This window comes from Drosophila yakuba, chromosome 2R (assembly GCF_016746365.2).
Source record: "Drosophila yakuba strain Tai18E2 chromosome 2R, Prin_Dyak_Tai18E2_2.1, whole genome shotgun sequence".
Classification (NCBI taxonomy): Eukaryota; Metazoa; Arthropoda; class Insecta; order Diptera; family Drosophilidae; genus Drosophila; species Drosophila yakuba.
This window is the reverse complement of record NC_052528.2, coordinates 3,878,047-3,905,003: the sequence shown is the minus strand read 5'-3', so window position 1 is coordinate 3,905,003 and position 26,957 is coordinate 3,878,047. Positions and strand designations below refer to the sequence as shown.

At 41.2% G+C, this 26,957-nt stretch overlaps 1 long non-coding RNA gene across 3 annotated transcripts; it reads right to left on the bottom strand.

The window, feature by feature from the left end:
- Positions 1 to 450: 450 nt before the first annotated feature.
- LOC120321090 lies at positions 451 to 13,544 on the bottom strand. Of its 3 annotated transcripts, none has more exons than XR_006245148.1 (3): positions 3,525 to 6,762; positions 1,974 to 2,343; positions 451 to 1,912 (listed from the first exon to the last, which is right to left on the bottom strand). It is a non-coding gene; the product is annotated as an uncharacterized LOC120321090 (long non-coding RNA). The 3 variants fall into 3 exon arrangements; XR_006245150.1 differs by having other exon boundaries at positions 456 to 2,343; positions 3,525 to 6,076; positions 6,138 to 13,544; XR_006245149.1 differs by adding an exon at positions 8,912 to 13,544 and having other exon boundaries at positions 458 to 2,343; positions 3,525 to 8,850.
- Between the last annotated feature and the right edge of the window lie 13,413 nt (positions 13,545 to 26,957).

Sequence of the window (26,957 nt, the reverse complement as noted above, 5' to 3'; positions counted from 1 at the left end):
TATTCATTCCTACGGGCGCCGCCATATTACCCACCGTTCCCTTTCACCCTCATTCCTGAAAGTTAAAATTCCAAACCTCCGAATATATTTAAATATTCGTCCCGAAATTTCCTACATATTATTACCTACATATGTATATTATCCACATATATAACCGACATACATTGCGCATATTATCTGCATTCCTTATACACATACACCAAAGTGTAAATTGTTTCCCGTCGGCAAGTCCAAAGCAACAAATAAAATTTTTTCCAAGTGCCGACGCGGAAAAGGCGTTTTGTTTTTCATCCATAAAATAAAATATAAATAAATTTCCAAATCAATTTCCGAGCAATAAATTAAAAGCGGTTTTTCTTTTTTAACAAATACATTTTTTAATATTTATTTAATTATTTTTAAAATATTTATTAGAACTACAAGAACCACAATAATTTTCTCATCCAAAAACAAATTTTCTTTGTAAACCAAAATTTAAAAAATATTAATAGACGATTGCCAAATATAAGTCGTTCACCCGACAAATATTTTTTCCTGTATTGCTTGGATATTAATTTGTGTTTGTTTTTAGAAGTACTTATAACGCGGAGAAAAGATTCCAATTCCACCATTCCAAATTTCTCCGTTCCCAGTTGTAAAGGATAGAATAAAATAAAAAAATAATCCACGGTCGACTCCGGTTGAAAAGTTATTCCATTTAAATGCCAAAACAAGTGGCGACGCGCATGCCATCGTTTCGATTTCGCCTCGCACCAACGAGGGTTTCCGCTCTAGTTGGTAAACAGTCAATTGAAAATCCTTTTTAATGTGCAGTCGATACCACAGGAATCTGGGGCGGCCTTGAAGGTTCTGCAAAGTACTGTTCAAGGTTGCTTGACTGCCTTGGAAATGTCAGGCATCAACATTGAGAACAGGGATTACCTGCTGGTATATCTGTGTTCATCCAAGCTCCCGAAAATAACTCCCTCCTTATGGGAGCAGTCGCTCCATAAGAACGTTGACATCCCGACATGGGTAGAACTGAACACCTTCCTCACAGAACGCCATCGAACCCTAGAGGCCATCGATGATGTGAGACTGACCGTACCAAGTCAGTCGCACTCAAAAGCGATGAATTCAAGTGGGTCCTCTAGAAAAATAAGTTCCTACGAGACGAAAGTGGATCCAATATCCAAAAGTTGCGACTTGTGCAACAGGAAAACCATCCCGTCCGTGTATGTACTCGTTCTCTCCAGATGTCGGTTGACGACCGGCCAGCCTACATTAAACGGAAGCAGTTATGCTTCAACTGCTTTGCAAAGGGACATCAGCTTCGTGAGTGCAAAAGCACGCACAATTGTTTTACTTGCCGTGGCCGGCATCACTCAAAAGAGTCGGTGATGAATGCCTATAGTCATCAAGAGATGCAATGGCAATTTATTCCTCCGGGGGCACACCATATGGGAGGCCTTTGGGAAGCAGGCGAGCGCGCTCTCGTCTCCAACCGGTGTTTTCAAAACGACATATCTCCGCTAGGAGGTATGTTCTGTTGCTATTACATTGTTTAAATTTATTTAGTTATATATATATACATTTTTATAGCCTCTTCGACTTCCTGTTGGCAGGTCGGGCATTTTGGATTAGTTTAAATTCCATTTTGTTCGTGGTTATCGACAAGTTGGTCCCAGCATGTACTACATATGTTGACATGGTTACAGGGGCGAAGCATTACAGATTTCGGATTCATTAAGCATACATTACAAGGATTTTGTTGTATAAATAACGAATCCGAGAGTTGGCTTAAATTTGATGAACTTGATGACGATGATGTGGAAGAGTTTAGGTCGGAACAGTTTGAATCTACATAGGTAAATAAATGCTGATAACAGAGCTCCGTTTTGCGCGTCATTAAGACAAATAAGAATGGGGTGATCTACATAATAATAAAAACAAATTAATTTTGACATTAAATTTAACTGAAGTAAAACACATACCTTCTGCATATGCTTTATGTAAATAATAAGTAGTTGCTTAAAATCTCCAAACGGGCATACTTTGAATGTAGCATCAATTAAAAAATGCCGACTCTGCTCCTCAATATTTGCTTGCATCAAAGTAATGACCTTGTCCGACGAAAATATGCAATATGCAAATGATCCAGACGTGTAAAGTTTTTTAAAAAAAACATTCGGAGAACTTCCCTTGGTCATCCCAAAACGACTCATGATGTTTTAATCTTTAAGTGCTTCAAGTACGTCCACTGCGGAAGTTGGAGATTTGGGTAGAAAGGGTTGCCTTTTTCTTTGCAGAGTGCGTTTGACAGTGTCGTAATTGACTTCGATCTCCGCTTGTCCTTCCGTTTTTCTAATTAGAGAACAAAAAAGGATTTGTATTATGAATGCACTTGTGTATTTCTGTATTATGTACTTTTCAAGAGTATTTACACACTCAACATAAAAAAATATATATCACAAAAATACCCTCTTGTTCGAAGAACCGTTAAGGCTGTACATGATAACCCAGCAAACAAAGAGCGGACATAATGCGGATGGATCCGAAAAATGTCCAATAAAGATATTAAAAACGGACGTAGAATCGGAGTTTCCGCCTAATTATCGAAACCTGACCCGAAAACGGGCGCTACCGATCGTCAGCGGAGACTGGTGGCGGTGGGCCGCTTTATATAGGGCTCTGGCTGGCCTAGTGTGCCCGCTTATTTGTCGTTATTTTCGCCGCCTTAGTGTGTCCACTTTCTCGGTGGAACAGTGTGCCCACATCTGCTTGGCTCTGGCGCGCGCGCGCGTATTGTTTAAATATGAAGTTTATTTTATGATTATGTTTGAAGTTCAGTTTATTTCATTACTTTAATTTACTTCAATATGTATTCATTTTACTCCATCATTTTACTTTTATATAAATTATAAATTATATATTATTATTATTATTATTAGTAACTATAATAAAAATAAATAATAACAATTTAAAGTAAAATAAATCATTGTTTTTTATATATATGTAAAAAAAGAAATGAAATTATTATTATTATCTAAAAACGAATTTATTCGAACACTTTTATAATATTTATATCTCAAAAGATACCAAATACGTCCCGTGAATAATATTAAAAAAGTATCGCGAATGATATCGAAATCGCCCCGGTTTTGATGCCGCAAAAGGTCCGCAAACTCAATCATTTTCGGGTTCCTAAAATGATAGCTTTTGCTGCAACAAAACCCCTGTCAGATGATTAACTTAAGTATCGTTCGCGGATCTGAAATCGGACGTTTTGTCCGCCTGAAGTCCGCAAAACTATCGTTTTTAATATCATAAACGGAATTTTTGTCTGCTGGGATAACATCCAAAAGTTGGCTTGTATGTACATATGTATGTATTAGAGGTGGCCCGTGCACGAAACCTAGTCCCAAAAAAAAACCGAGGCCTGTACGCCGCGCCCACCTCTAGTATGTATGTATTTACGGAAGCGCTAAAGGCTCATGTACATAGAGCGCTAACGGTTCTTAGAACAACAGAAAGAATTTACTTACTCAGCCAAAACATCATTAAAAACTTTTTTGGTGTCATTATTGGAGCTACTTTGACACTTTTTTTTAACTTCAGACAGCACTTCAATTTTCTGCATTTCCTGGCCCTGCGGACAATGAAAATGCTGCACTTGCTCCGTCTTCGAATAAACGCGAGTCTTATCCGCACTTAGATAAACCCGAGCTTTGCAGTCTTTGATACGACACACGTACGCGATGTCACCTTCTTTTAATTGTCTATTTTTAACATAGATCTGATTGTCATCTGGCGTATACAATAATGTGGAGCACCCGGCTCGGCTGTAGTCGCAAAGTAAAGAAGATCAGTGGCGCCAAGTCATACTGACGTTTACACAGAAAAAAATATTTGTATACAACTTTAAGTATTTATTAAGAATAATCATATTTTTAAACCCACAACAGAATGCAACCTAAAAACTATTTAAAGAATATACATACTGACCAAACAAGAATTTGTATAAAATAATAATATATAATAACATACTTAAATGTAAAATTAAAAAAAAAAATTTTAACGTGTATTTATGCGCATTTATACATGTACGTACTTAGAAAAGCGCACTTTTGGCGCGTGTCTTTCTTTGCAAATGATCATATACATACAATGTACATATGTACATACATATATATACCATATATAAAAAAAAATATATATATATATATTTATATATATATACTAAAATATCATATACATAATATATATCACCGCTAGGAGATATGTCATTTTGAGTTCGTTTTGAAAGCGTCATATCTCCTCCCGAAATTTTTTTGAGCTCGGAGGAGATATGTCGTTTTGAAAGCGTCACATCTCCGCGCGGAGCTAGCTCCTACACGAAAATGTACTGGGAGGAGATATGTCGCGAGGACATATGTCGGTATGCCATGCTGGCTGATGACCAGTTCCAAGCCAGCTACCGTCTCCATGGTCCTGGGAGCAGATGTTTATCAAAAAATCATCCAATCCGGATTCCTGACCTACGACGAGGGAATGCCGGTCGCCCAGAAAACAGTTTTTGGGTAGATCGTGTCCGGTGCCTGCAGCATGCCTTAGGATGGATATGTTGCAACCCCAGTGATTGCAAGGGGGGCGGAATGTCCAGGTTACGGGGCGAGGACTGTCACCCGCTCTCCGCTCCCTCTCTCTCTATCGCTCTTCACGACAGAATCTCCAATGCTACTCTCCCCGTGGCAGCTTAAATTGGAGTCTCCGCTGCGCTCGGGAGGGCTTAGCTAATTAGAATAAGCTTTAGTGTCTAATTAGTATTCGCCGAATAAACATTACGCCCGGTCGCGCCCGCGCAATTACGAAAAGTCAAGTGTTCGCCTGTTTGAGTGTTTATATTTCCGCATAATTGCAAAATTCCAGGCCAGCCAACCCCTCACCCAAAAGACTGCTATTACGATAGCATATCGGCATTAGTTGATCAGCTGGAAGTTCATTGTCTGCACGTAAGCTTGTTCGTGTTTTAAAGATTCTTAACGTCGAGATTCAAACAGTGTCAGAGTTAAGAGAAACTTGCAGAAGACGCGAGGTCTTCTTAGATGAAGTGAAGAAAACTCATGGATATGCAAAGTCCAGTCCGTTTAGGCGTGAGATCTCAGAGATAACTCAAGATTTAGAAGAGGATAATAATTTTGTGGCTGAGATAGAGCTAGGAATTGATGCCTTCTCTCTAATATGCTGGAACTGTAGGAAAGAAGGCCACAGATACCAGGACTGTTTAGCAGAACGGGAAGTTTTTTGTTAAGGTTGTGGAGTTCCCAACACATACAAGCCAAGTTGTGTTAAATGTGCATAACTCCAAAGTCGGCACGTCGAGGTTGCAGTTCAGACCGACGCCTTCGAGTGCCTTAAGAACTCAGTCAACAACGACGGATTAACTGGGATATCGTGTAAAGTCGATAACCCCACCTTATTAGATGTAGCAGCTAGTCAAAATATTTCCCTGCTTCATCAAAAGATTCCTACATTAGAAGAAATACCGGATATACCAAAGATAAATTATTTACCGGACTTACGGAAGCGCAAAACTCGTAGTTCAAGGCGCATAAAAATCTTTTGGCAAAGCGGAAAACGGTGCAAACACGACCTAGATTCCATTTGTGCCAATCCTCATATAGCCAGGGTTCCTCGACCTTTTATTCCAGTTGGCCTGCTCGATTCGGGAGCGTCTATAAGTTGTGTAGAAGGCGGTTTCGCATCTGAATTGGAGGCTGGGAATGGAAATAGACTTCTGGAGGCAGCGATAGAGGAGGTAGTTGTTTTTGATCATAAGTCCAGCGACATCAGTGTGGATACGCATGTGTTATCCGACGTTTAGAGTGCAAAGCTAAGGAACTTAATCGATTGCTTTCCCTCTTTTACAAAAGAAGAGCTGGGTAAAACCAGCCTAATCTCACATTCCATTGACGTGGGTAATGCAAAACCTATAAAACAACGTCATTTCCCGTCAGTTTGAATCTACATAGGTAAATAAATGCTGATAACAGAGCTCCGTTTTGCGCGTCATTAAGACAAATAAGAATGGGGTGATCTACATAATAATAAAAACAAATTAATTTTGACATTAAATTTAACTGAAGTAAAACACATACCTTCTGCATATGCTTTATGTAAATAATAAGTAGTTGCTTAAAATCTCCAAACGGGCATACTTTGAATGTAGCATCAATTAAAAAATGCCGACTCTGCTCCTCAATATTTGCTTGCATCAAAGTAATGACCTTGTCCGACGAAAATATGCAATATGCAAATGATCCAGACGTGTAAAGTTTTTTAAAAAAAACATTCGGAGAACTTCCCTTGGTCATCCCAAAACGACTCATGACAACAGCACTTCAATTTTCTGCATTTCCTGGCCCTGCGGACAATGAAAATGCTGCACTTGCTCCGTCTTCGAATAAACGCGAGTCTTATCCGCACTTAGATAAACCCGAGCTTTGCAGTCTTTGATACGACACACGTACGCGATGTCACCTTCTTTTAATTGTCTATTTTTAACATAGATCTGATTGTCATCTGGCGTATACAATAATGTGGAGCACCCGGCTCGGCTGTAGTCGCAAAGTAAAGAAGATCAGTGGCGCCAAGTCATACTGACGTTTACACAGAAAAAAATATTTGTATACAACTTTAAGTATTTATTAAGAATAATCATATTTTTAAACCCACAACAGAATGCAACCTAAAAACTATTTAAAGAATGTACATACTGACCAAACAAGAATTTGTATAAAATAATAATATATAATAACATACTTAAATGTAAAATTAAAAAAAAAAATTTTAACGTGTATTTATGCGCATTTATACATGTACGTACTTAGAAAAGCGCACTTTTGGCGCGTGTCTTTCTTTGCAAATGATCATATACATACAATGTACATATGTACATACATATATATACCATATATAAAAAAAATATATATATATATATTTATATATATATACTAAAATATCATATACATAATATATATCACCGCTAGGAGATATGTCATTTTGAGTTCGTTTTGAAAGCGTCATATCTCCTCCCGAAATTTTTTTGAGCTCGGAGGAGATATGTCGTTTTGAAAGCGTCACATCTCCGCGCGGAGCTAGCTCCTACACGAAAATGTACTGGGAGGAGATATGTCGCGAGGACATATGTCGGTATGCCATGCTGGCTGATGACCAGTTCCAAGCCAGCTACCGTCTCCATGGTCCTGGGAGCAGATGTTTATCAAAAAATCATCCAATCCGGATTCCTGACCTACGACGAGGGAATGCCGGTCGCCCAGAAAACAGTTTTTGGGTAGATCGTGTCCGGTGCCTGCAGCATGCCTTAGGATGGATATGTTGCAACCCCAGTGATTGCAAGGGGGGCGGAATGTCCAGGTTACGGGGCGAGGACTGTCACCCGCTCTCCGCTCCCTCTCTCTCTATCGCTCTTCACGACAGAATCTCCAATGCTACTCTCCCCGTGGCAGCTTAAATTGGAGTCTCCGCTGCGCTCGGGAGGGCTTAGCTAATTAGAATAAGCTTTAGTGTCTAATTAGTATTCGCCGAATAAACATTACGCCCGGTCGCGCCCGCGCAATTACGAAAAGTCAAGTGTTCGCCTGTTTGAGTGTTTATATTTCCGCATAATTGCAAAATTCCAGGCCAGCCAACCCCTCACCCAAAAGACTGCTATTACGATAGCATATCGGCATTAGTTGATCAGCTGGAAGTTCATTGTCTGCACGTAAGCTTGTTCGTGTTTTAAAGATTCTTAACGTCGAGATTCAAACAGTGTCAGAGTTAAGAGAAACTTGCAGAAGACGCGAGGTCTTCTTAGATGAAGTGAAGAAAACTCATGGATATGCAAAGTCCAGTCCGTTTAGGCGTGAGATCTCAGAGATAACTCAAGATTTAGAAGAGGATAATAATTTTGTGGCTGAGATAGAGCTAGGAATTGATGCCTTCTCTCTAATATGCTGGAACTGTAGGAAAGAAGGCCACAGATACCAGGACTGTTTAGCAGAACGGGAAGTTTTTTGTTAAGGTTGTGGAGTTCCCAACACATACAAGCCAAGTTGTGTTAAATGTGCATAACTCCAAAGTCGGCACGTCGAGGTTGCAGTTCAGACCGACGCCTTCGAGTGCCTTAAGAACTCAGTCAACAACGACGGATTAACTGGGATATCGTGTAAAGTCGATAACCCCACCTTATTAGATGTAGCAGCTAGTCAAAATATTTCCCTGCTTCATCAAAAGATTCCTACATTAGAAGAAATACCGGATATACCAAAGATAAATTATTTACCGGACTTACGGAAGCGCAAAACTCGTAGTTCAAGGCGCATAAAAATCTTTTGGCAAAGCGGAAAACGGTGCAAACACGACCTAGATTCCATTTGTGCCAATCCTCATATAGCCAGGGTTCCTCGACCTTTTATTCCAGTTGGCCTGCTCGATTCGGGAGCGTCTATAAGTTGTGTAGAAGGCGGTTTCGCATCTGAATTGGAGGCTGGGAATGGAAATAGACTTCTGGAGGCAGCGATAGAGGAGGTAGTTGTTTTTGATCATAAGTCCAGCGACATCAGTGTGGATACGCATGTGTTATCCGACGTTTAGAGTGCAAAGCTAAGGAACTTAATCGATTGCTTTCCCTCTTTTACAAAAGAAGAGCTGGGTAAAACCAGCCTAATCTCACATTCCATTGACGTGGGTAATGCAAAACCTATAAAACAACGTCATTTCCCGTCAGTTTGAATCTACATAGGTAAATAAATGCTGATAACAGAGCTCCGTTTTGCGCGTCATTAAGACAAATAAGAATGGGGTGATCTACATAATAATAAAAACAAATTAATTTTGACATTAAATTTAACTGAAGTAAAACACATACCTTCTGCATATGCTTTATGTAAATAATAAGTAGTTGCTTAAAATCTCCAAACGGGCATACTTTGAATGTAGCATCAATTAAAAAATGCCGACTCTGCTCCTCAATATTTGCTTGCATCAAAGTAATGACCTTGTCCGACGAAAATATGCAATATGCAAATGATCCAGACGTGTAAAGTTTTTTAAAAAAAACATTCGGAGAACTTCCCTTGGTCATCCCAAAACGACTCATGACAACAGCACTTCAATTTTCTGCATTTCCTGGCCCTGCGGACAATGAAAATGCTGCACTTGCTCCGTCTTCGAATAAACGCGAGTCTTATCCGCACTTAGATAAACCCGAGCTTTGCAGTCTTTGATACGACACACGTACGCGATGTCACCTTCTTTTAATTGTCTATTTTTAACATAGATCTGATTGTCATCTGGCGTATACAATAATGTGGAGCACCCGGCTCGGCTGTAGTCGCAAAGTAAAGAAGATCAGTGGCGCCAAGTCATACTGACGTTTACACAGAAAAAAATATTTGTATACAACTTTAAGTATTTATTAAGAATAATCATATTTTTAAACCCACAACAGAATGCAACCTAAAAACTATTTAAAGAATATACATACTGACCAAACAAGAATTTGTATAAAATAATAATATATAATAACATACTTAAATGTAAAATTAAAAAAAAAAATTTTAACGTGTATTTATGCGCATTTATACATGTACGTACTTAGAAAAGCGCACTTTTGGCGCGTGTCTTTCTTTGCAAATGATCATATACATACAATGTACATATGTACATACATATATATACCATATATAAAAAAAAATATATATATATATATTTATATATATATACTAAAATATCATATACATAATATATATCACCGCTAGGAGATATGTCATTTTGAGTTCGTTTTGAAAGCGTCATATCTCCTCCCGAAATTTTTTTGAGCTCGGAGGAGATATGTCGTTTTGAAAGCGTCACATCTCCGCGCGGAGCTAGCTCCTACACGAAAATGTACTGGGAGGAGATATGTCGCGAGGACATATGTCGGTATGCCATGCTGGCTGATGACCAGTTCCAAGCCAGCTACCGTCTCCATGGTCCTGGGAGCAGATGTTTATCAAAAAATCATCCAATCCGGATTCCTGACCTACGACGAGGGAATGCCGGTCGCCCAGAAAACAGTTTTTGGGTAGATCGTGTCCGGTGCCTGCAGCATGCCTTAGGATGGATATGTTGCAACCCCAGTGATTGCAAGGGGGGCGGAATGTCCAGGTTACGGGGCGAGGACTGTCACCCGCTCTCCGCTCCCTCTCTCTCTATCGCTCTTCACGACAGAATCTCCAATGCTACTCTCCCCGTGGCAGCTTAAATTGGAGTCTCCGCTGCGCTCGGGAGGGCTTAGCTAATTAGAATAAGCTTTAGTGTCTAATTAGTATTCGCCGAATAAACATTACGCCCGGTCGCGCCCGCGCAATTACGAAAAGTCAAGTGTTCGCCTGTTTGAGTGTTTATATTTCCGCATAATTGCAAAATTCCAGGCCAGCCAACCCCTCACCCAAAAGACTGCTATTACGATAGCATATCGGCATTAGTTGATCAGCTGGAAGTTCATTGTCTGCACGTAAGCTTGTTCGTGTTTTAAAGATTCTTAACGTCGAGATTCAAACAGTGTCAGAGTTAAGAGAAACTTGCAGAAGACGCGAGGTCTTCTTAGATGAAGTGAAGAAAACTCATGGATATGCAAAGTCCAGTCCGTTTAGGCGTGAGATCTCAGAGATAACTCAAGATTTAGAAGAGGATAATAATTTTGTGGCTGAGATTGAGCTAGGAATTGATGCCTTCTCTCTAATATGCTGGAACTGTAGGAAAGAAGGCCACAGATACCAGGACTGTTTAGCAGAACGGGAAGTTTTTTGTTAAGGTTGTGGAGTTCCCAACACATACAAGCCAAGTTGTGTTAAATGTGCATAACTCCAAAGTCGGCACGTCGAGGTTGCAGTTCAGACCGACGCCTTCGAGTGCCTTAAGAACTCAGTCAACAACGACGGATTAACTGGGATATCGTGTAAAGTCGATAACCCCACCTTATTAGATGTAGCAGCTAGTCAAAATATTTCCCTGCTTCATCAAAAGATTCCTACATTAGAAGAAATACCGGATATACCAAAGATAAATTATTTACCGGACTTACGGAAGCGCAAAACTCGTAGTTCAAGGCGCATAAAAATCTTTTGGCAAAGCGGAAAACGGTGCAAACACGACCTAGATTCCATTTGTGCCAATCCTCATATAGCCAGGGTTCCTCGACCTTTTATTCCAGTTGGCCTGCTCGATTCGGGAGCGTCTATAAGTTGTGTAGAAGGCGGTTTCGCATCTGAATTGGAGGCTGGGAATGGAAATAGACTTCTGGAGGCAGCGATAGAGGAGGTAGTTGTTTTTGATCATAAGTCCAGCGACATCAGTGTGGATACGCATGTGTTATCCGACGTTTAGAGTGCAAAGCTAAGGAACTTAATCGATTGCTTTCCCTCTTTTACAAAAGAAGAGCTGGGTAAAACCAGCCTAATCTCACATTCCATTGACGTGGGTAATGCAAAACCTATAAAACAACGTCATTTCCCGGTATCACCTGCCGTGGAAAAGAGTATGTATACGGAAATAGACAGAATGTTGTAGTTGGGTGTGAAAGAAGAGTCACAAAGTGCTTGGTCTTCACCTATAGTGATGATAACGAAGCCTGGAAAAGTTCGTATTTGTCTAGTTTTATAGTTTTACCAAAAAGGACGCATATCCTTTGCCTCAGATTAGCGGGATTTTAAGTCGACTTCCTAAGGCAGAATTTATAACCAGCTTAGATTTAAAGGATGCCTATTGCCAGGTGCCCTTATAGGTAAATTTTCGTGATAAGACGGCCTTTACTGTCCCAGGTAGACCGCTCTACCAATTTGGCCTTTGTAATGCGACAAGCATTATGTCTAGACCGATGGACAAAATTGTACCACTGCATTATCGAAATTAAGTTTTCGTTTATTTAGACGACTTGTTGATTGTTTCTTCAAGCTTTGAGACGCATTTAGAGGTACTCAGAGAGCTGGCTTAACACATAAGGGGAGCAGGACTGACAATTAACGCCGGTAAGAGCCATTTTTGTATGAAGCAAGTTCGATATTTGGGCTATATCATTGGGGACGGCGGGATACGCACAGATCCTGAAAAAGTAGCAGCGATCACTAATTTTCCGATTCCTAAAACCTTGCGAGGACTTAGAAGTTTCATGGGCCTTTGCGGTTGGTATAGAAAGTTTGTTTTAAGTTTCGCTGCTTTGTCTGCTCCATTGACCGATTTAATGACTACAAAGCGAAAATTCAGTCTAACCCCGGAAGCAATTAAGGCTTTTCATGAGCTAAAGAAGTGTCTCACGGAAGCACCGGTGTTGTGTGTCATCGCTTGCGAGGTGTGCAAATCCACAAAGCCGACGAACTCCTCTCTTAGACCTCCGTTAGGAAGAGCTCCAGAGACACAGCGGTTTTTCCAACGTTTTTTGTTTGATTTTCTTGGCCCTACCTGCGCTCCCGAAGCAGTGCATCCCCGCAAGCTAACGCTTCAGAACGTGTTAATCGTTCAGTCATCTCAGGAATTAGGGCTTACGTACGTTCTGACCAGAAGGATTTGGATGAATACTTGAGCAGGATTTGTTGTGCTTTACGTTCTTCGGTGCATTCTAGTATTGGAACCTCTCCCTACTATATGATCTACGGTATATGGTTACCTCGGGTTCAACTTATTCTCTCCTCAGGAAGTTTAATTTTCTCGACGATAGGTCCATCATGTTCAACCGTCCAGACTCTTTTGAGATAATACATTCGGAGGCTAAGAAACGTATGCAGAAGATGCAATTTTATTGCATATTGTTTAAACTTACATGTAGGTGCTTTGGTTGTGACTGATTGCCAATTCCACCGTTTTGATAAAGTAGAGCGAAATCGCGACTTTTTTCATACTCCGCATCAATTAAAAACTCAACAAATTTGAAAAAATTACCAAAATTCAAATTATAGGCTTCAAAGGAGCCCGTGGTTCTCGTCGAACGTTTGAAAACTGATATGTTTTTGGGTCCTTCCTGTATACAAAGATGATTAAAAGATAATTGATTCAAATAAACGAACAAAATTTTAAGTAACAATAAATTTGTATCAACAACAATTTTAAGAAATACATTTTTAAGCCATTTTATTTGTTTTTGTTTTAATTTTATAAACAAAATATTCGCTTGCTTATTGAAATTAAGCATATATTCGAAGCCACTTATTTTCTTTGTATTTCTCTTGAATGCTTGAGTAAAATGAAACCAGCAAGCATAGAAATGCATGGAGGGGTGCAGGTTTTTTAATGCGTTACGCATGGCTATTTCATAATCCGAAATAATTGAAGTCTATGAATGTAAATAAATGCTGATAACATAGCTCCGATTTGCGCGTCATCAAAACAAATAAAAATGGGGTTATCTAAAAAACAAAAGCCATTTAATTACGACATGAATTTAAACTGAAAAACAAGAGAGAACGCTATAGTCGAGTTCCCCGACTATCTGATACCCGTTACTCAGCTAGATTCGTTGAAAAGTATGAAACAGGCAGAAGGAAGCGTATAAAGTATATATATTCTTGATCAGGATCAATAGTCGAGTCGATCTGACCATGTCCGTCTGTCCGTCCGTCTGTCTGTCTGTCCGTCCGTATGAACGCTGAGATCTCAGGAACTACAAAAGCTAGAAAGTTTAGATTAGGCATACAGACTCCAGAGACATAGACGCAGCGCAAGTTTGTCGATTCATGTTGCCACGCCCACTCTTACGCCCACAAACCGCCCAAAACTGCCACGCCCACACTTTTGAAAAATGTTTTGATATTTTTTCATTTTTGTATTGGGGTCGTAAATGTCTATCGATTTGCCAAAAAAAGTTTTGCCACGCCCACTCTAACGCCCACAAACCGACCGAAGCTGCCACGCCCACACTTTTGAAAAATGTTTAGATTTTTTTTCATTTTTGTATTAGTCTTGTAAATTTCTATTGATTTGCCAAAACACTTTTTGCCACGCCCACTCTAACGCCAAAAACTGTCAGTGTTGAAGACTCTCCTTCGCACTTCCACTAGCTGAGTAACGGGTATCAGATAGTCGGGGAACTCGACTATAGCGTTCTCTCTTGTTTTTAATATAAATATATTGGTCCATTGGTGTGAACAACAATACAGAGCAGCCCGCTCGGGTTCCCTCTTTAAATTCAAATCTTGTTTTCGTAGTTCATATTTTTTTTTTCACTTTTAAAAAACGACGCAACACACTTTTTGCAAACCCGAAATCAAATAGTTGTAGTTGCACAGTAAAACCTAAGATCAGCAGCGACGTACGCCAAAGACGAATTGACGTTTACACAAAAAAACAAGAGAGAACGCTATAGTCGAGTTCCCCGACTATCTGATACCCTTTACTCAGCTAGTGTAAGTGCGAAGGACAGTTTTTGGCGGTTTGTGGGCGTTAGAGTGGGCGTGGCCAAAAGTTTTTTGGCAAATAGATAGAAATTTACAAGACTAATACAAAAATGAAAAAATATCAAAACATTTTTCAAAAGTGTGGGCGTGGCAGCTTTGGGCGGTTTGTGGGCGTTAGAGTGGGCGTGGCAAAAAGTTTTTTTGCAAATCGATAGAAATTTACAAAACTAATACAAAAATGAAAAAATATCAAAACATTTTTCAAAAGTGTGGGCGTGGCAGCTTTGGGCGGTTTGTGGGCGTTAGAGTGGGCGTGGCAAAAAGTTTTTTTGCAAATCGATAGAAATTTACAAGACCAATACAAAAATGAAAAAATATTAAATTATTTTTCAAAAATGTGGGCGTGGCAGTTTTGGGCGGTTTGTGGGCGTGGCAACCTGAATCGAAAAACTTGCGCTGCGTCTATGTCCCTGGAGTCTGTATACTTAATCTCAACTTTCTAGCTTTTGTAGTTCCTGAGATCTCGACGTTCATACGGACAGACGGACAGACAGACGGACGGACAGACGGACATGGCCAGATCGACTCGGCTACTGATCCTGATCAAGAATATATATACTTTATATGGTCGGAAACGCTTCCTTCTGCCTGTTACATACTTTTCAACGAATCTAGTATACCTTTTTACTCTACGAGTAACGGGTATAATGACGTTTTAACGAAATCGATGTGGTGCTTGGACAGTGGAGCAACTGCTCACATGTGTTGTGAAAGGTCGTGGTTCGCGGACATTAAAGAGCATAAAGAGAAAATATTACTTGCAGGAGAAAACTATGTATATATTTTCGGATGGCGTCGGTACGGTGGTCGTTAAAACAAAGAATGGTTCCGTTAATTTGAAAAATGTGCTTTACGTAAAAAACTTGCAAAGTAACTTCATATCGGTAGCGAAAGGCGTTGAAAAGGGTATAAAGTGATTTTTCACAAGCAAAGTGCGTATATAAAGAACGGTCAAACTGAAGAAGTGTTACAGGCAAGAAAAGCTGGACATCTTGTTGTGGAAGTGGCTTTATCGTTATGGTCATTTGAACATGGCGAGCCTGAAAAAGATGGCAAGTAACAATATGGTCAATGGCTTAAAGTCAATCAAAAATGTTGTGGACATTGTAACGAACTGTTTTTCCTATTTCGGCTCGCTACGAAATGCAACGGCTAGCTCAGAGATTTTGTTTGTTCGTCCCACCAAATTTATGATTTGTGTGATTGCCCGACCAAGAAGAAGACAGATTCTCAGATTTAACCACTTTTATTTATCGTCACTTGTTGACCAGGATTCGGTGATCCTCGCCGCTGGTTGCACGTCGTTGCTCCTTCGTCGTCCTTCCGTCGTACGCCTGCGTCGCTGCCGACGGGGATCCGTACCGGCTCGCCTGGGGCTTAGGATGTTATGGGGCAGGGTGTATCGTCCACGAGTTGAGCTAGCGCTCCCCTCCGAACCACCGTTGCGACCACTGACTCCACTGTCCCTTTCTGACTACGCTAGGTCCTCGCCGAAGGATATCCTGCGGGCTCGACCGGGGCTTAGGATGTTATGGGGCAGGGTGTATCGTCCACGAGTTAAGCTAGCGCTTCCCTCCGAACCACCGTTGCGTCCACTGACTCCACTGTCCCTTTCTGACCACGCTAGGTCCTTGTGTTCGCTCGTCCTTCGCTGATCTTCACGTGCGGCGATCCACTCTGGATGCCCGCTTGACGCACTTGTGTTCCCGTCGTTTCACTGTCACTCGGTATCGACTCTTCGCGTACTTCTTCGCTTTCCGTATGGCTGTAAGGCCCTCGCGTACTTCTTCTTTACTGTCTGGCTGTAAGGCCCTCGCGTACTTCTTCTTGACTGTCTGGCTGTACGGCCCTCGCGTACTTCTCCTTGACTGTCCTTGTGTGGCACTTCCGACCGTCTGATCGCACGCCCGTGTCCGGGCAGAGCGCCTCGCGCCCGTACTCTGCGCTTGCGCGTATGACCTACGCGTGTTTAACTGACTGACTGTCCCGAGCCGCGCCGGCGCCGTCCCTTATATCGGCTGCGGGAATCCCGTTATTTCCCGTTTTGCACACGGCTCGCTCGGGCACAAGGTCCAAACACGTCCCGTTAGTTCACGGTGCGTCCTCTTTGTGCCTGTCCAAAGTCCGCACCGTTACCGTATGACCTCTACGCCCTTGGCGGGTTCGAGTCCAAGGTCCAGCGCGGTACCGTTAATTCACGGTCTCTCCGCTTTGCCGGGGTCCAAGGTCCATTATTTACCGTTCGACCTGACCGCCCTTGGCTCCTCTCGCATTCCAGCCGTCTTCGCTGTTGCTATGCCGATCTCCTACACCCGGATTTGTGGGGAGTTTTAAGACTCCTCACATCTCCCCCTTTCTTCGGAAGATTTCAAAAGAATGCTGCTTCCGGCGGTCCTCTGCTTCGGTGTCTCCTTGCATGGGCAACTTCCTCAATCACCTCTCGTCGACCCTGCGCCCTTTGTTCTCAGCCTGGCAGTCGCAGCTTATTAGACCCCGTCGTTCAGCGTCTTGACTTGGCATCTTGAACCTCCTTGCGCCTTCCTGATCGCAGCCTTACGTCTCAGCGTATTCGAGCATCTCGACGTGGCATCTTGATCCTCACCGTTCCATTGTCCTCACGTCGACCTGCGCCTCCTTGATCTCAGCCCGGCAGCCTCAGCCTAGTAGACCCTGTCGTTCGACGTCTCGACTCGGCATCTTGATCTTTGCGCCCTTCTCCAGCCTCCTGTATCTGTTGCCATCCGCTTCTCGTCACCAGCTCCGCATTTAAACTTGCCGCCTCTTCCTCGCTTCGCATCTCTGGCAACTCCACCGATACTCACCATGATCGACTTATCGATGTTGGCGACCGGCGTTGCCACCTCCGATTCCTACCGATATTGTCCCATCGCTGATTGCGCGATCGAGTTATCGATATTGGCGACCGGCGTTGCCACTTCCTGTTCCGATGTTCCGATGTCGTGCCGATTGCTGCCAATAGTGTGGCAGCGTGTTGAAAATCAATTAAAATCCAGTATTTGTTGTTCCCTATCGATCTCACTATCGATCGACCGCTATTATCGTAGCGCCCCCATCCCGATTTTCTCCAGTGTTTTGATGCCCACAGCTGACTTGGTTTGTTTTCATCCAAAGAAGCTTTATGGTGTCATCCTTGCATTCTGATGTTGGGGACCACCGCTGGTACGTCCCTTCTTGTTCCGGGGCTGCTGACCCTGGACTCCAAGCGCACTGGAGACCATCCTGCGGCAGCACGTGCCCCCCTCGCTTCCGCGCCTGCGGCATCCTCGCGCCGACCTGCTGCTGCGGTTGTTTCCGCACCTTCCTACCAAGGTGGGCTGTGTCGTGACCCCCATCCTCCTGTGTGCCAATCCACACGTTGATTACCTCGGAAGCGATGCTCAACGATTCGCTAAGAAAGCCTCCTCCTCCCCCGTCGTCTCTACCACGATGATGCCATCCTGGCTCTCGGCATACGGACTCCCTCGTCCGGGGATGGAGTCGCGACACCAGGGGTGACGCCCGAAGCTGGAGATAGGAACCGGAATCCCTACTCCATCTCGCTCCGGGCTGTTCCCCAGAGCCGGTCTCCCGCAACTCCCTGCTGTCGCTTGTTGCGCGTGTCGTTGCGAGCTGCTCCTCCTGGCCTCCGCCCCGCGCTTGAACTCCTCCTTCTGAACGTAGGTTGGGCGTTACGATACCCTGTATCGTCTTCCCCCTTCCTCTTCTGAGAGACTGTCCTTCAGCTCTGCCTCCAAACCCCGTGCTTCAGGTGTCTTCAACCCAAGGCTCCTCCTCCTCCTTGTAGGCTCCTTGACCAGGATTTCCACGCCGGTCTCCTTCCACGATTTCACCATCTTCCCCTCTGTTCTTTTGGCCAGGACAATCACGGTTGGGCGCCAGATGTAACGAACTGTTTTTCCTATTTCGGCTCGCTACGAAATGCAACGGCTAGCTCAGAGATTTTGTTTGTTCGTCCCACCAAATTTATGATTTGTGTGATTGCCCGACCAAGAAGAAGACAGATTCTCAGATTTAACCACTTTTATTTATCGTCACTTGTTGACCAGGATTCGGTGATCCTCGCCGCTGGTTGCACGTCGTTGCTCCTTCGTCGTCCTTCCGTCGTACGCCTGCGTCGCTGCCGACGGGGATCCGTACCGGCTCGCCTGGGGCTTAGGATGTTATGGGGCAGGGTGTATCGTCCACGAGTTGAGCTAGCGCTCCCCTCCGAACCACCGTTGCGACCACTGACTCCACTGTCCCTTTCTGACTACGCTAGGTCCTCGCCGAAGGATATCCTGCGGGCTCGACCGGGGCTTAGGATGTTATGGGGCAGGGTGTATCGTCCACGAGTTAAGCTAGCGCTTCCCTCCGAACCACCGTTGCGTCCACTGACTCCACTGTCCCTTTCTGACCACGCTAGGTCCTTGTGTTCGCTCGTCCTTCGCTGATCTTCACGTGCGGCGATCCACTCTGGATGCCCGCTTGACGCACTTGTGTTCCCGTCGTTTCACTGTCACTCGGTATCGACTCTTCGCGTACTTCTTCGCTTTCCGTATGGCTGTAAGGCCCTCGCGTACTTCTTCTTTACTGTCTGGCTGTAAGGCCCTCGCGTACTTCTTCTTGACTGTCTGGCTGTACGGCCCTCGCGTACTTCTCCTTGACTGTCCTTGTGTGGCACTTCCGACCGTCTGATCGCACGCCCGTGTCCGGGCAGAGCGCCTCGCGCCCGTACTCTGCGCTTGCGCGTATGACCTACGCGTGTTTAACTGACTGACTGTCCCGAGCCGCGCCGGCGCCGTCCCTTATATCGGCTGCGGGAATCCCGTTATTTCCCGTTTTGCACACGGCTCGCTCGGGCACAAGGTCCAAACACGTCCCGTTAGTTCACGGTGCGTCCTCTTTGTGCCTGTCCAAAGTCCGCACCGTTACCGTATGACCTCTACGCCCTTGGCGGGTTCGAGTCCAAGGTCCAGCGCGGTACCGTTAATTCACGGTCTCTCCGCTTTGCCGGGGTCCAAGGTCCATTATTTACCGTTCGACCTGACCGCCCTTGGCTCCTCTCGCATTCCAGCCGTCTTCGCTGTTGCTATGCCGATCTCCTACACCCTGATTTGTGGGGAGTTTTAAGACTCCTCACAACATAGACCGAATTGCATGTGAAACCTGTGCTAAAGGTAAAATCTGTGTGAAACCATTCCCCAAAATGGCAGAAAATCGTGCGGACAAAGTGCTAGGGCTAGTGCAATGAACAATGTATCTGCCGGTGGAGCAAAATATTTCGAAACATTTATTGATTACTATTCGCGTTATATGTTCGTATATTTTTTAAAGACCCGTGATGAATTGCTTTCCACGTTTAAAGACTTTGTCGCGTTTGCAGAAAAACAGACCGGTGAAATACTTAAAGTAATTCGCAGCGATAACGGTCGCGAATATATAAGCCACGAGTTCCAGAAGTTCCTATCTGAAAACGGTATTAAGCGGCAATTGATAGTACCGCAAAACGGGGTTGCTGAGCGCGCTAACCGGACACTTGTGGAAATGGCAAGGAGCATGCTTTTATATTCAGGAGTGAATGAGTTCTTGTGGGGAGATGTTATTAAAAACCAAGTTTAGTTAAACACCCTCAACAATGAGACTAGTATTTATTTGTATTTTATCTTCTATATTTGAATGTTTTCTTATTGCAACACCAATCACCGCGAACTATACTAAGCAATAACATTAGTGTTACCAAAAACGATATACTCGTATATCTTAATACTTAAATATAAAGGTCAATGGTATTTTTGAAAGGAAATAGGGATATTCCAACACGCCCCCTCAAAAATAGCATTTATAATGAATTTTACTGCAGGCAGGGGCTTCGTAAACATATCGGCAAGTTGATTCTCTGTGGTCTCTGTGATTAGTCTCTATTTGCTCTCTCGCAAAATGATGTTTTATATCTATATGTTTAGATAGATAGATATAGATTACAGTCAAACATTTTAAACAAATACCCTGTTGTACTCTTCCTATCAATCTCGTTACCTCCCCAATCAGAATATACATATCCAATTAATGTATTTTCATATGCTGCATTTTTTCTAAAAACTAGTTTCATTTCAATTGTTCCTCTTAAATATCTTAGAACCCTTTTAAGACTTTGCCATAGCTCAGAGTTGTTTTTGCTGCTGTATCGACTTAATATATTTAAGGCTGTCTTTAAGTCTGGACGTGTACAAAGCATTATGTACATTAAACACCCTATAAGATTACGACACGGAGCATTGCAATTTTCGTCTGAATTAAGTAACTCATAATTCAGTTTGTTTGGTAAAGGAGTTCCGACTGCATTACATTTATCCATGTTGAATTTGTTTAAGATTAAATTATAAATTTTATCCTCATGCATTTCTATCCTAATACCAATAAAATGCCGTATTTCTTTTAGGTCAGTCATCCTAAACTTTTCCATTAAATACTTTTTGAAATTATTCATTGTTACCGTGCACTATGGGGCGAACGACCACCTTATGTGGAAAAAACCCATTTTTTAAAAGTCGTTAAAAAATTTTTTTTTTAATTCAAATGTATTCAAAAAACATCAATCTATCGTGTTACGTACTTGAAATTTTAAAAGAGGGCGCCACTGTTCAGTGAACAGCTGTTTAGTCAGCTGTTTCGTTTGCGCTGGCACACCGATAACCGAATTTTTGTTAATCGCTGAAAAATCGTACAAGTTTGAAGTGACAAAAAGTGCATAAACAATTATCAAAAGTGTTACTTATAATATGAAGTCGAATCCTTGTGGTTTTTAATATGTGTTTGTGATCTTCGAATGTTAGCTGTGGTGTCCCAATAATCTTCAGTAAGTTTTAACCCTTATAAAAAACAACTTTTGTAGTGTATTCTAATTTTTAAATAGAGCTACAAAGTGAGTCCGGCCTACTCCGTCTCTAAAACGTAAATAAATTACAATAAAAATTTTAGTTCCTTGAATTTTATGTTTATTGGGAAACATTAGTTTTTAAACATATTTATGCTATTTATACCCGTTACTCGTAGAGTAAAAGGGTATACTAGATTCGTTGAAAAGTATGTAACAGGATCAGGATCAATAGTCGAGTCGATCTGGCCATGTCCGTCTGTCCGTCCGTCTGTCTGTCCGTCTGTCTGTCTGTCCGTCCGTATGAACGCTGAGATCTCAGGAACTACAAAAGCTAGAAAGTTTAGATTAGGCATACAGACTCCAGAGACATAGACGCAGCGCAAGTTTGTCGATTCATGTTGCCACGCCCACTCAAAAGCCCACAAACCGCCCAAAACTGACACGCCCACACTTTTGAAAAATGTTTTGATATTTTTTCATTTTTGTATTGGTCTTGTAAATTTCTATCGATTTGCCAAAAAACGTTTTGCCACGCCCACTCTAACGCCCACAAACCGACCGAAGCTGCCACGCCCACACCTTTGAAAAATGTGTAGATATTTTTTCATTTTTATATTAGTCTTGTAAATTTCTATTGATTTGCCAAAACACTTTTTGCCACGCCCACTCTAACGCCCACAAACCGCCCGAAGCTGCCACGCCCACACTTTTAAGAAATGTTTAGATATTTTTTTATTTTTATTAGTTTTGTAAATTTTTATCGATTTGCCAAAAAACTTTTTGCCACGCCCACTCTAACGCCCGTAAACCGCCAAAAACTGTCAGTGCTGAAGACTCTCCTTCGCACTTCCACTAGCTGAGTAACGGGTATCAGATAGTCGGGGAACTCGACTATAGCGTTCTCTCTTGTTTTAAGAATAAAAGCAGTGAAGCAAGAAGTAAAACTTCGATATTTTTTATAAACAAGGTCATCAACCCCCATTTCTTACTTTATTGGTTTCATTTAAGAATATATTTTAAATTCTTTCGATCAAAATATTTTTTGTTGTACACTGAAAAAAAATTTGAGTGGTTTTTTTTTGTTTGAAGGCAAGACCACGTCCAGTTTTCCTCAAGTATATTACTATTTTTATCATGAACATAAATCAAAAAACAGAACTTAAATATGTTGCTTCGTTCTCGAGTTATTAATTAATTCCACAAAAAGTGGTCGTTCGCCCCATTGTGCCGTGTTTCCTGCAGATACCACAACGTCATCAACATATAAAAGCACAAAAATGTTTTCTCTGATGTCATCTTTATTTAGAATATATATACATCGGTCTACAGAGGAGTTTACGAACCCACAGTCTTTTAATGCTTGTTCAAACACTTCAAACCAGCACCTAGCGGCTTGTTTGAGTCCATATATTGCCTTATTTAATACACTGTCACCTTTAATTGGAATACCCTGAGGAAGCCTCATATTGTATTTCCTTCTTTAACGTGCCATTAAGGAAAGCGGTTTTGACATCCATTTGATGTACTTTCAAGTTATATTGGAGCGCTAATGACAACATACATCGGAAACTTGAAATTCTGGCTACAGGAGCAAAAGTCTCTTCGTAATCTACTTTGTATTTTTGAGTAAATCCCCGTGCGACTAACCTAGCTTTATACCTAATTGGAATTTCTAGTTCGTTATATTTAACGGAAAATACCCATTTACTATCAACAATGTTTTTATGTTCAGGTCTTTCTGTAACTGTCCATGTATTGTTTAAATTATGGGCATCCAATTCAGTTTTAATAGCAGCTTCCCACAAAGATTTGTCACTTCTACTTTGTATTTTTTTTTTCAAACGAACTTGGAATGCCGTATAAAATGGTATGAGCATTTAAAATATAATTGTAATAATCAATTTCATCTTCCATGTACGATATTTGTGGCTTGTTCTTTAGCCCATCACTTCTTCTGGACACACATTCATCACTTTCACTAGATTGTTCTAAAATCAAACTATATTACAAACAGGGGTCTACTTATGTATTGTTTATTTTTATATTTTTCCAGACGTAATATTCATTGTTTTTCCACATTTTCCACATTTAATGTATAGGCTTTAAATTCAAGAATCGACGTACCTGAGTTTTCAGCAACAACAGATCCATTTTTGAATATCTTCACACAGTTAATGCCAATCATAACGGTCATGCCAGCCTCTTGAAGTCGTTTTTCAGACATTAAATTTTCTGACAATTAAGCACATCTTCAAGCGTGATTTGATTTCCATTTGATTTGCTTCGTTGCAAAAATAAATTCGCCATGTTTGGCAACTGCAATTTTTATAGCCGCCTCCAGGCTGATGCAATCGAAAAAAAAGTTTCTCGTCATTCACGATATGGTCTGAAGCACCAGAATCCAAAATAAATGTATCTTCTCCATTTCCAGTTTTGGATTTATTTTTATCAAAACGATTTAACATAAACGCGAAGCCATGGTGGGTTGTTGCTGTGTTTGCTTGCTTGTTATTTTCTTTGTTTTTATCATTTATTTATTATTATTTATTGTGCTTTATATTCCCTTAAAATTTATTTTAGTCACTAAAGCTTATGATATAATATTATAATTTTTCAGAGTCTAGCATGTATGCGCTTTTCAACTGAATTTTCTTTTCTTTTTGTTAAAAATAACAATTTATTGTGCTGGAATTTTAACATTTTAATTTTTCAAGGATAAGTAGGGAGAAAAACCTTGATTTGAATTTTCTTAACATACGAACATTAGCTATACTGTGTAGATATAAGGTGCCTGTATAATATGGCAAATTCAATAGTAATTTAAGTAATTTGTTTTGACATATTTGAATTTTCTTGATGTGTGCCGGAACAGAATTACCCCAGATGGAACTTCCATACATGAGAGACGGCCTAAGTCTTGAAAATTATAAGTTTATTAGAGTTGGATAATTTTGATTTTCGACTTATAACAGGGTACAATAAGCGAATTGTTTTATTTATTTTATCAATTGCATGACCAACATGAAATTAAAAAGTCAGCCTTTTATCAAAGTGTATCCCTAAATATATAATATTATTTGTCCATTCAATGGGAGTAATACATATATGCAAACAACTATTAGGTATACAACAGGCTTTTCTTCGTTTGGTGAAAAAGATGGCGCTGGTTTTGTTAGGGTTAATTTTAATTTTCCATTTATGATAATACTTTTCGAGTGTAAATAAATAATTTTGCATAGAAATATTAATACTATTGTATAGAAGGCCGGTGGTGTAAATGGCTGCATCGTCAGCAAATAAGGAAAGCTTACAATCAGATACTTGAGGTATATCATGCGTATATATGTTGAATAATATTGGCCCTAAGACTGAACCCTGCAAAACTCCAGCCAAAATATGTCGTTGAGTGGAATACGCACTATTAATATCAATATAAAACAAGAGAGAACGCTATAGTCGAGTTCCCCGACTATATTATACCCGTTACTCAGCTTGTGTAAGTGCGAAGGAGAGTCTTCAACACTGACAGTTTTTGGCGGATTGTGGGCGTAAGAGTGTGCGTGGCAAAAAGTTTTTCCGCAAATCGATTAAAATTTACAAGTCCAATACAAAAATGAAAAAATATCAAAACATTTTTCAAAAGTGTGGGAGTGGCAGTTTTGGGCGGTTTGTGGGCGTGGCAAAAAGTTTTTTGGCAAATCGATAGAAATTTACAAGTCCAATACAAAATGAAAAAATATGAAAACATTTTTCAAAAGTGTGGGCGTGGCAGTTTTGGGCTGTTTGTGGGCGTGGCTAGAAGTATTTTGGCAAATCTATAGAAATTTACAAGACCAATACAAAAATGAAAAAATATCAAAACATTTTTCAAAAGTGTGGGCGTGGCAGTTTTGGGCGGTTTGTGGGCGTTAGAGTGGGCGTGGCAACATGAATCGACCAACTTGCACTGCGTCTATTACTCTGGAGTCTGTATGTTTAATCTCAATTTTCTAGCTTTTGTAGTTCCTGAGATCACAGCGTTCATACGGACAGACAGACGGACGGACAGACGGACATGGCCAGATCGACTCGACTATTGATCATGATCAAGAATATATATACTTTATATGGTCGGAAACGGTTCCTTCTGCCTGTTACATACTTTTCAACTAATCTAGTATACCCTTTTACTCTACGAGAACGTTGCTTGAGAAATTTTTTTATTATATGTATAAGTCCAGATCTAAATCCATATTGTACAGAGGGTAACACCAAAGACATTAGAATAACAAGATGCGTAACGGCCATACATTGGTTTTGCACTATGCAGCCACTTTTTTGGTGACGGCCGAAATTGCTCTCTTTTCGCTCGCCAAAAATTAAGAGCGTAAAAATCTAAAAATAGAATTGACTTGCTTGTGTGAGTAAAAACAATAAAGGAGATAATGTGTATGTGTGCGTGCTTGTGCTAGAAGACGATTTTCGGGCCGAAATCAATTTTGATCTAAAAAACAAATTTGATTAATGTTTTGGTCAATTTCGATTCGTAACTATTATCAGATATTATCAGACTATTATAACTCAGATATCTTACCCCAATAACATCTGGGGAGAAATGATCGTGGCATAAAAACAGTGATTAAGTGCTTGCCACAAAATCCTCCGTAAATTGACACTTTTCCGCCCATTTCATTAAAATTGTTGGATCCTTTTCAGGAAACCTAAACAATTTAAGAGTGGGGAAATCGCGCCTAGATTTTTGGGAGTGTGGTAAACTGCACTTGTTCCCACTTATGTTTCTCCTTTTCTTTTCGGCCATAGCCAGGCAATTCCAATGGGCCAATAAAATATTTATACCCGTTACTCGTAGAGTAAAAGGGTATACTAGTTTCGTTGAAATGTATGTAACAGGCAGAAGGAAGGGTTTCCGACCATATAAAGTATATATATTCTTGATCAGGACCAATAGCCGAGTCGATATGACCATGTCCGTCTGTCCGTCTGTCTGTCCGTCCGTATGAACGCTGTGATCTCAGGAACTACAAAAGCTACAAAGTTGAGATTAAGCATACAGACTCCAGAGACATAGACGCAGCGCAAGTTTGTCGATTCATGTTGCCACGCCCACTCTAACGCCCACAAACCGCCCAAAACTGCCACGCCCACACTTTTGAAAAATGTTTTGATATTTTTTCATTTTTGTATTGGTCTTGTAAATTTCTATCGATTTGCCAAAAAACTTTTTGCCACGCCCACTCTAACGCCCACAAACCGCCCAAAGCTGCTACGCCCACACTTTTGAAAAATGTTTTGAAATTTTTTCATTTTTGTATTGGTCTTGTAAATTTCTATCGATTTGCCAAAAAACTTTTTGCCACGCCCACTCTAACGCCCACAAACCGCCAAAAACTGTGTTTAAGACTCTCCTTCTCCCTTCCACTAACTGAGTAACGGGTATCAGATAGTCGGGGAACTCGACTATAGCGTTCTCTCTTGTTTTATATTAAAAATAATAAATTTTAGCTCTAACCTTTTTTAAAAAGCAGAAGTAGCAGCAGCACGTAGTATTAGCGCGTAAAATTACGAAATTAAGTTTAATTCAGTTAACTGAAATTTTCGTTTCCGACCAT